General features: G+C 46.7%; 1 protein-coding gene across 1 annotated transcript in view; it reads left to right on the top strand.

Moving 5' to 3' along the window:
• Positions 1-2677: 2677 nt before the first annotated feature.
• Positions 2678-8470, top strand: part of NUTF2 (nuclear transport factor 2) — a 20797-nt gene continuing 15004 nt past the window's right edge. Inside the window, exon 1 of the mRNA XM_006878680.1 lies at positions 2678-2741. The gene's annotated coding sequence lies outside the window, so the exon portion shown is untranslated. The remainder of the gene's footprint in view (positions 2742-8470) is intronic.

The raw sequence follows: 8470 nt of genomic DNA, 5'->3' as shown, positions 1-8470 counted from the left end.
CCTTGAGCTTGGCCAGCAATCAGAGACAGCTCTTCTGTGTGTAGTGATAAGAGATCTAAATAACATCAGTTCTTCTTTTCCTGCTTTTTCTTCCCATGTGCTGCCTGTGATTTTGACGGGGACTGGCAGATCTGTGCCTCTGCCTCCCAGGACCTCCTCCCCTGGGAGTTGGTCTGTGAGGGGATCTGGTGACCTGCTTGCCAATCTGGGAGATCCAGCTTGCCAGGGGTTTAGGTTTATCCTGTTAATGTTTGCTACTGGTTACAAATTCTATTTTCTGTACAATTAGTCAGACTAAAGTTTTCACTGTGTTTGTTTGGCAAAACAGATTAAACAGAAAGTAAGGTTTTTATTTGAGTTTGCGCTTTATTTTTCTAAGGGCTCAGTGTCTTTCAACCAAAGGGAAATAGGCCTTTCATCTGAAGGACCAGTCTGATCCCGGAGGCAGACATGGTTTCTTGACCAGGCTTCTCCGTAAGGGAGACCTAAGCATGTAGATCCTGGTTTTCATAAATGCATCATTAGAGTTCCTGACCAAGCTTATCCTAAAGAACCTGAAAACTGCACTATCAAATGGTCCCAGATTGTCTATCAGTTATATCCCTGTATCTTTTCAACAGTGATGAAGAAATTATGCTGAATTGTGGCATCGTAGTTTTTTTCTAAGGGTTTTAAATTCTCAATCACAGCTGGATTTTGTTCACCATTAAATTTCTTAAGATTAGGCTTCAAAAAAGCTCTAACTGCCATTGAGTTAAAACCAACTTATAACTGACCACAACAGGTTTTCTGAGTCTGTAGATCGCATCGGAGGCTATGACATGCCTTCCGAGGAGCTGATGGTGGATTCAAACCGTCAGAGGTGCTACTTTTGGGTTAGCAGTGCACCTATGGACTAGGGCATCAGAGCTCCTTTCCTCTGTGTCTGTCCCTCATGAGTATGAAGTTGCTTAATAATCCAATAAAGACCACAGCCGAGCCAGCCATGGCTCTTAGAGTCAAAGAAATCTTGTAGGAATACCTTTTTTCCTTAGTAAAAAGTGTCATGAGCTGGATCCAGTAGGGGTTTGAAGGAAGAGAAGCTGGGATTTGTGCTGCTTGATTTTTTGGTGGTTGCTTTCTTTTTTAGATTGTAGATTGGGGGGGGGGGGAATAGAGTGACTTTGTTACAGCTTCAAATCAAGTCAAAGCCAGTGGGGAGAGGTAAGTTTTTATAGATGCTAGGGCATAAGTGGATACTTTCTGTGTTCTGTAAAGCAAGATTTTTTACTGTGGCACTTGGGGATAAAGCCACCTACCTACTTGGAGACTTCCTTCTGTGGCTGCCAAGCCTCAGCTCAAAACACTCCACTGGTGCTTTGACACTGAGCAGGGAAGTCTCTGATGACAATGGGGGTAGGGAGAGGTGGTGTTGGGGCCTGGTTTAGGGAGGACCTAGGATTAACTCAGCCTGATCTTGAGGTGGTAGAGGGTGAATGCATACCAAGGACACCCTTTGTGAGCAGTTACCAGAACTTTAGCTCTTGTTTGTTGAAAGTACTGTTTCTCTGCTTAGACCCTGGAACCTCAGCAGCATTCTTAGGTAAGATGCCAGTGTGAAGGCCAGGATCCTTGATATCTGGATGTTACATGAACACAACCTCTGCAGTGCTTTTAGCTTCTTGGAGAAGAGCTCTGAGTACCTGAAGCAGGAAAATGCAGAGTTCTTCTGGCTTGGTGGTAAACATCTAGTCAGGCCAAACCTGGGATTATTAAATAGAACCTGGGCCTTGTTTCCCTAGCCATTGAGGGAGTGGTAAGCTGGAAAAGTATTCTTGGAAGAACAGAAATACCATACTGAATATCTCCGCCCATGTGGGCTGGAGAAGGCAGGTTATTTTCTTTACTACCCGGGTCCCCTGGGTTAGCTGAGGCCTAGAGACAGGTCTTTTTCTACATACACGTTGGTGTCGCCAAAGAAACAATGATCCTTTATTGAATGGGCGGCGGGTGAGAGGGGCATTCTTCAGTTTGGCCATTTAAATAACTGGGGAACTTTTGGTGCATCAATTATATTTTTAAAATAGTAAACATTGAACTTCCTTGGTACAAAACCCCTCTTACTTTTTGTGGAGAACCAAGTGTGAGAGGAGGGGCGCCTACAGGCACTAGAGGAATACTTCAGCGCCTGCCAGAAACCAGCTTTGGGTGAGATTAGCCCTTGGGCCTGGAAGCTCGAATCCTGAGATAGCAGTGGTGGATTCGGCCCTGGCCAGCTGCCCTCCAGGGGAGGGGGTTTCGCGAGCGGAAACAGCCCTGAGGCCCAGGGAGGGGCAGAGGACCAGCTTGGGGGCAGGCTCGGCTTCCACGGAGGCGGAGCTAACCTCCATCTGCAGAGCAACCTGGGCGTGGCAGAGCCGGCCGGGACCAGGCGACAACTGAGCCCTGACCTGAGCCTGGCGCCAACCTCCGGTGTTCCAGAGGCTTCCGCTAGACCACAATTCTCAGGGGCTCGCCCCGACTGCCTCCTTCCCTGACTTAGCCTCACCTCCCGCGCTGCGGGCCGTCCGTGGGCCTCGCCGTGTAGCACGCTGGGAACTGTAGTTTCCCCTCGGTGCTATCTAGACCAGAAAGGGGCTCGGAAGGACTTCGTTTCCCAGAGTGCAACGGGGCAAGCGAGGGAAGGCAAGGGGGAAGGGACAGTCGGTCGCAGACCGCGCTGGGTTGCCGCCGCCGCTGCCGCCATCGTGCCAGCCCCTCGGGTGAGTGTCGGGGCCAGTGCTCCGGGGCGGGGGCTGGGCCGCAGGAACTGCGCTCGGGGCCGTCCGGAGCCTCTGCTGCGAGTCTCCGGGCGGCTCCTCCCCTCCCCCCCCTTCGGCGGCCTAAAACCGCGCGGGGGCCGGGGCCATGTGTCGCACGCGGCTCCGCCTCCCGCCGGTCCTCAGAGGCGGCCGCCGGGGGAAACGCAGGGAGAACCCGCCAGGAACCTATCTGGGCAGTCCTGTCTCTACTGCGCGTGTGCACTGGTCTGCAGGGTGGCCTGGCCTTTCTCCCTGGTCCTGACCACCCGGATGGGGCTCTCAAGGCCCCGCCCCGTTTAGCCTGGCTCAGCCTGCCCTGGTCCCGCAAGCTTTGCAGGCAGGCAAGCGGGGCGATCCCGACCCTGCCTCTTGCCACTCGCCTGTGATGGATCTGGGAATGGGCCGCGCCAGCCGGCTTGCTCCGAAGTCAGTTTGGGTAAGGGCGTCGGCCTGCACTGGTCAGGCTTGGGACCCTCCCCTTTTACATGGCCGTAATCTGGCTAAGTTGTAGGTGACCGTTTTCCCACCTTTCTGCCTCCGAGAAGTGCACAAACCCTGTCCACTCCTTAGCCCCCAGTGCTGTAGGTCCTTTTTTCTTGGAGGACAGAGTCAAGAAGTCTAGGACCGAAGTGGATCCCTTGTGGGACTTTACTCTCAGCCATTCTTGGAAGGCTTGCCCTTCGTTACGCCTGGCCCTTTTCCTATCAGTTGCTACGCCTCAGTTGTGGATAGCATGGTCAGTCGTGTTAGTAGGAAGGAAGAATGAAGCCTCGGAGGCGAGGAGATTGCAAATGTGAGCCTTCCAGGCCTCTTAGGTACCCAAGATACATCTGTTTCATCTTGAGTCAGCATGGAACTGCTTTTAACAGGGTATGATGATGGTATCTAAAAGTGGTGATAAGGTGGGATTTAATGGAGGGAAAAGTACAATCTAAGCCTGAGGTGTATAAACCCAAAAGAGGGAGGAGCTTGTAGTTGTGAAACATTTGGGCTCAGATTTCAAATTTGGGATCCTTCTGAAGCATGGCAGAACTCAGACTGGAAATTGCAAAGTTGGGTCCCCTAGCTTGTACAATTCCCAGTAGCTCATGAAGGTGATTGAATCTTGGGAAGTTGTTCTGATAGCTGCAGAGATCCAGCAGCGTTTTCCTTAATGATAGCTGCAGGGAGAAATTCCACTGAGTTTTGGAAGATATATTTGGCCCTGAGCGAGTACTCTATTGCCAGACTCCCTAAAGGCACCTCTCACTGAGTGAGGTTAAATTAAAAGACCCGTCCAGAGAAACAGTAGGTCTTGGGGAGAGAAGCAGCTTGTCAAGCTTTGATTTCTCTGAGCTAGTACATCTTAAGGAACACAGTTCTTTCAGAACTGTGGTGGTTCTTCTAGCTCTTGGGAGGAGTGAGCTGAGCTGGACCTGTGAAGCAAACACCTGCTCTTGTCTTGCATATTCCTCTCTTTGTACTTCTTTCTCTTGAGCATTTCCAGGTGTTGTGTAGTTTTTTGTTGTTCTTGTTGTTTTCTGACTATTCATTAGCCTCTAGCCTCTGCTGTTTTCCTGCAATTGAATTACCCTGTGTAGTCATTCTCTCTGATCAAGAAGTTCGGGCAAGGATGCTGCCCAAAACTTACCTCTGAACTCAGCTTTCTAGTTCATATCTTGGAGCATGAGGACATGGGAATCAGATTCATCCAGCAGACTTAGTAGAGGCATGGTTGGTTAGTGTAAGTGGACAACGGGGTGCGCACAGGATCCGTAAGGTAATGCAGTCTCTTTGTGCTAGAAGTGTGTGTCTTTAGATTGTCTAGATTAGATCTTTTTAGGACATAGATTTAAAGTAAGCTAAATTTCTGGCTCTGGATTACTTTGCACATTCCAAGCTTGGGTGATTTGAAGAGATATTTATTCTTCAGATCAAGAAGATAACCTTCCTTCACCAAACTTACCTGGGAAATAGAGATTCAGAGCCCTCCCTCTCATTACAGTCCTCTAAAATTTCCTTGTGGCTCCTGTGTCTAGCATTAGCTTGCCATTACTAGGCATTAGGATTCTCTGAAATTCTTGATCTTTTTAGATCAGACCATATTCTCAATACTAAGAGAATCTTGGGTTTCTCTCAGATCTACCTATGCCTTGTGTTTATACAAAGCTGACTTGGTACGTTGGGCCTGGCATGAGGCAGTTGGAATGTAACTGCATAAGTATAAAGACAAGGTATTAGGGTATTTGGGTTCTCAACTGGTGTAGGATTAGGTTTCTTAGTGACTTTGAACCTATATCTCCTGTAAGCCATGTCTTTTGTTTCTTTTGTTACATTTAGTGGCTGAGTTGAGATGACAGACACACAGTTCTTAATTTTAGAATTGCAAGGCACTTTATAATTAGCAAAGCTAGAATCCTATGAGTGAGATGTTGAAACTACCTTCCTTCTTGTCAGTGATCTCTTTGATTCAGTAACCTTCTTTGAGCCATTTCTGTGGGCTCTAGGCCAATCCTGGAGGTAGAAGAATGTATTCTGTCCTGTCCTGGTTCTGAGAAAAGGAGGTCATAGAGTAGTGGAGGAGATGGTTTGTGATGTTGATATTATGCCCTAAGAACTAAATTGAATTTATAAGAACTCTTATTCCTGATGAGAAAAGAAGACTTTTGAATAGTTTCAAAAAAAAAAAAAAAAGAAAGGCTCATTCTCCTCTCAGAGTGGGCCCTGGAAGATCTGGAGTCCTCTGTACAAGGCCGTCATCGTTCCACTTTGGAGTCTGTTTGATGTGTTCACAGCACAGGACTCTCACTAGCATTCCTTTGTGACTTTATGATGCCTTGACTGGAGCCTAGGTTTCTGTTTTCTTTTGCAAAAATCTCCTAATCACCTTGATTCAAGTACTAAGTAATTACTCCAAGATTAGTACCCATCAGCAAGTCTTCCCTGGATGAGAGACAGGAATCCTTTACAAAATTGAAAGATCCAACAGACCTGGCCAGAAGGGTTCTTTTGTGTCCCTTCATCAGGTGACTCTTTCCTTGGGAGCATAGCTAAGGACAGGAACCAGTAGGAACCTCAGAAATGCTGATGAGGTTATTTTCTTTCTGGGTAGTCCATCTTCACTGAGGTCTCTAGGACAGAGGAATAGTTGGTCCACAGGCAGTGAGGTAGTTCCAGAAAGTTTTTCACAGGGTAGATACTGAAAGGTAGATGAGATCTATATGTGTTGGTGTTGAGCCGCACTTTATATGTCTTTTTTTGTTGTTTTATTTTTTTTGATATTTTAACAAAAGTTGACAAAATTTGTATTGCCATTCATATTCATTGTTGCACATTTTCCTCCTTATCCCCCCAGTTTGCTTTTTTCTTTAAAAAAATTTTCTTGTTGACAGTCGCCCCCTCCCCCGCAGTCCACTTTGCTATGCATTTCTTATTTCTGACTGTCTTTTTGAGGCTTGGGGTTAAGTGTGAGTTGTTTACCCCTTCTCTAGTTTTGACATTCCATGATTCTTATAGGAGGCAGAAATGTGTTTAGCTTATCCCTGAAGTGGCTTACAGACTCTTGTAATCTGATCATTCTGGTTATCCTGGCCACCAGGCCAGTATTGTACCCTCTTGCCCTGTTAGTTGGAGTAGGTCTTTCTGGAAAGAATACAATTGCTCAGGCCTGGCTATAGCTGGAGATAGATCTTAGCCTCTGGAGCTAAGAAGGCAGAGATGTAGTTAACAAGGATACCAGAAGCCTAGGTATGGCCCTGCTTACTTGCCCTAAGGACCTGCTTCAGGCTAATCTGCTAAGGCCAAGAAGTTCCCCTCACTGTCCTGGGTCTTAGTTTTTGTTTGTTGCTGGTACTTCTTGTGTTGCAGCTGCTTAAGTTCCTCACCTGGAGATATTACTACCTTGGAGATGGAGAAGTTTGCTTCAGTAGCCTCAGAAAATGAGAAGATTCTGAGGTATTCGTTTCTTGAAGCCTCAAGTACTCCACCTAAGGCCATCTGTCTTACCAGGACAGAAACTGGGAAGTCTTGCTGTTCCCTTAGAGGAATTCTATGTATAAGACATTGTTATGTGCTATTGAGTTGACAATGAACAAGGACTATGAACCATGCCCTAACCTGAGTTATCCTCACTACCTCTTGACACACCTGACCCAATTGCCACAATCTCTGTGTCAATCCAGCTCATCCAGGGTCTTCTGTCCTGCCCTGACCCTTTGTTCTTCCAAGCTTGATGTTCTCCAAGGACTGGTCCCTCCTGGCAACATGCCCAAAGTATGTGAGATGGAGCTTCAAAATCCTTGCCGCTAAGGAGCATCCTGATTTCACCCTCTGCAGGACACACCTGTTTGTTCTTTTAGCATACTCTTCTCCAGCACCGTAATTAAAAGGCATCGATTCTGTCATCCTTATTTATTACCCAGCTCTCAGATGCATAAGTGATTGAGAAGACCATGGCCTGAATCAGACATACCTTAGTCTTTAGACTAATACCATTGTTTGTTAACACTCTGGAGAGGTCCCTGACAGCATATTTTCCCAGTGTATCTCATCTCTTGATTTCCAGACTGCTATGTGAAAATGATGTGGACGCACCATTGAACCTCCTACTCTTAACTACTTCATAAAGGAGGAGGAGAATCATTATCAGCATTAGCACTCCACGGCTTACTGCTGCAAGGTGGAGGTCAGACATATCTACACAACTCCTGGATCTTCAAACTCCAACTAATTCAGAGACCAGCTCTCCCTCTCATAGCACTCAGTTTCTCTTCTGAGTTTGATAATTCTTTGCAGACCCGCATAGACTCAAGTCAGACTTTATGATTATAGGTTTTATTAGGAAAGTAACAGGTAACAGTTTAAGATCAAGAATGACTCAGGATACAATTTTTTCATCAGTATAGCTCCTACACTTGAAGGCTGGTGACAGGCCTCTTCTTTAGCTCCTGGGCCCCTCAGGCTGGCTTCAACTTTGCTTGAGCAAATGTTACAAAGCTATAAAACCAGCATACACTCCACCAAGAAGCCCCTTGCCCAGAAGTGTTCAGATCTCTTGCTCTGAGGGCCATCAGACCCACCTTTGCCACCTTGTGCCGTTGACTTGAGACCACTGCGCTGTCTTGCACTGGTCTCCACTGTTGTTTTTACTGCTGCTGCTTGTCCTCTTGGTCTATCTCTGTTATTCCTTACACTCTCCTGGGTCTAGGAGAGTCTCAGCACAAGGACTACAGGTTCAGAGGTCTCTCTGTTCCCATGTCAATAATACTGAAATCTTCCCCTTTACTCTGAAATTGGCTCTCGTAACCTGTCAGGATAGTAAAGCTAACCAATCCTTTTATTAGAGTTCTATACACTTTATTGCATGCTCTCATCCCCTGAGAGTTCCATGTATTTTGGATTTTTAGTAATTTTGTCCCATTGGTGGATCACAAGAACTGTATTTACATATTCTAACCTTTGTTGAAGTCACAAAGGCTAAAGCTACAAGGGCCATATTACATAATTCACTGCACTGCAGTTTCGCTTGCAGATAGTTCCAGACCTAGGATGCTGTGTAATCCTCCTCTGACCTGCTGAGCACATACTCAGGTACTACTTGAGGAGTAGGAAACTTGCTGATTTTAAATGTGCAGAAAAGGCGTGGGGCCGGTTCCTCAGTTCTGAATTTTGTTATCTATGTTCGCAAGGATTCTGAGGCTCCGTCTAACTTA

The sequence above is a fragment of the Elephantulus edwardii genome, unplaced genomic scaffold (genome assembly GCF_000299155.1).
Source record: "Elephantulus edwardii isolate Elephantulus edwardi_28Jun2011 unplaced genomic scaffold, EleEdw1.0 scaffold00001, whole genome shotgun sequence".
Classification (NCBI taxonomy): domain Eukaryota; kingdom Metazoa; phylum Chordata; class Mammalia; order Macroscelidea; family Macroscelididae; genus Elephantulus; species Elephantulus edwardii.
This window is presented reverse-complemented; position numbering and strand designations above follow the sequence as displayed.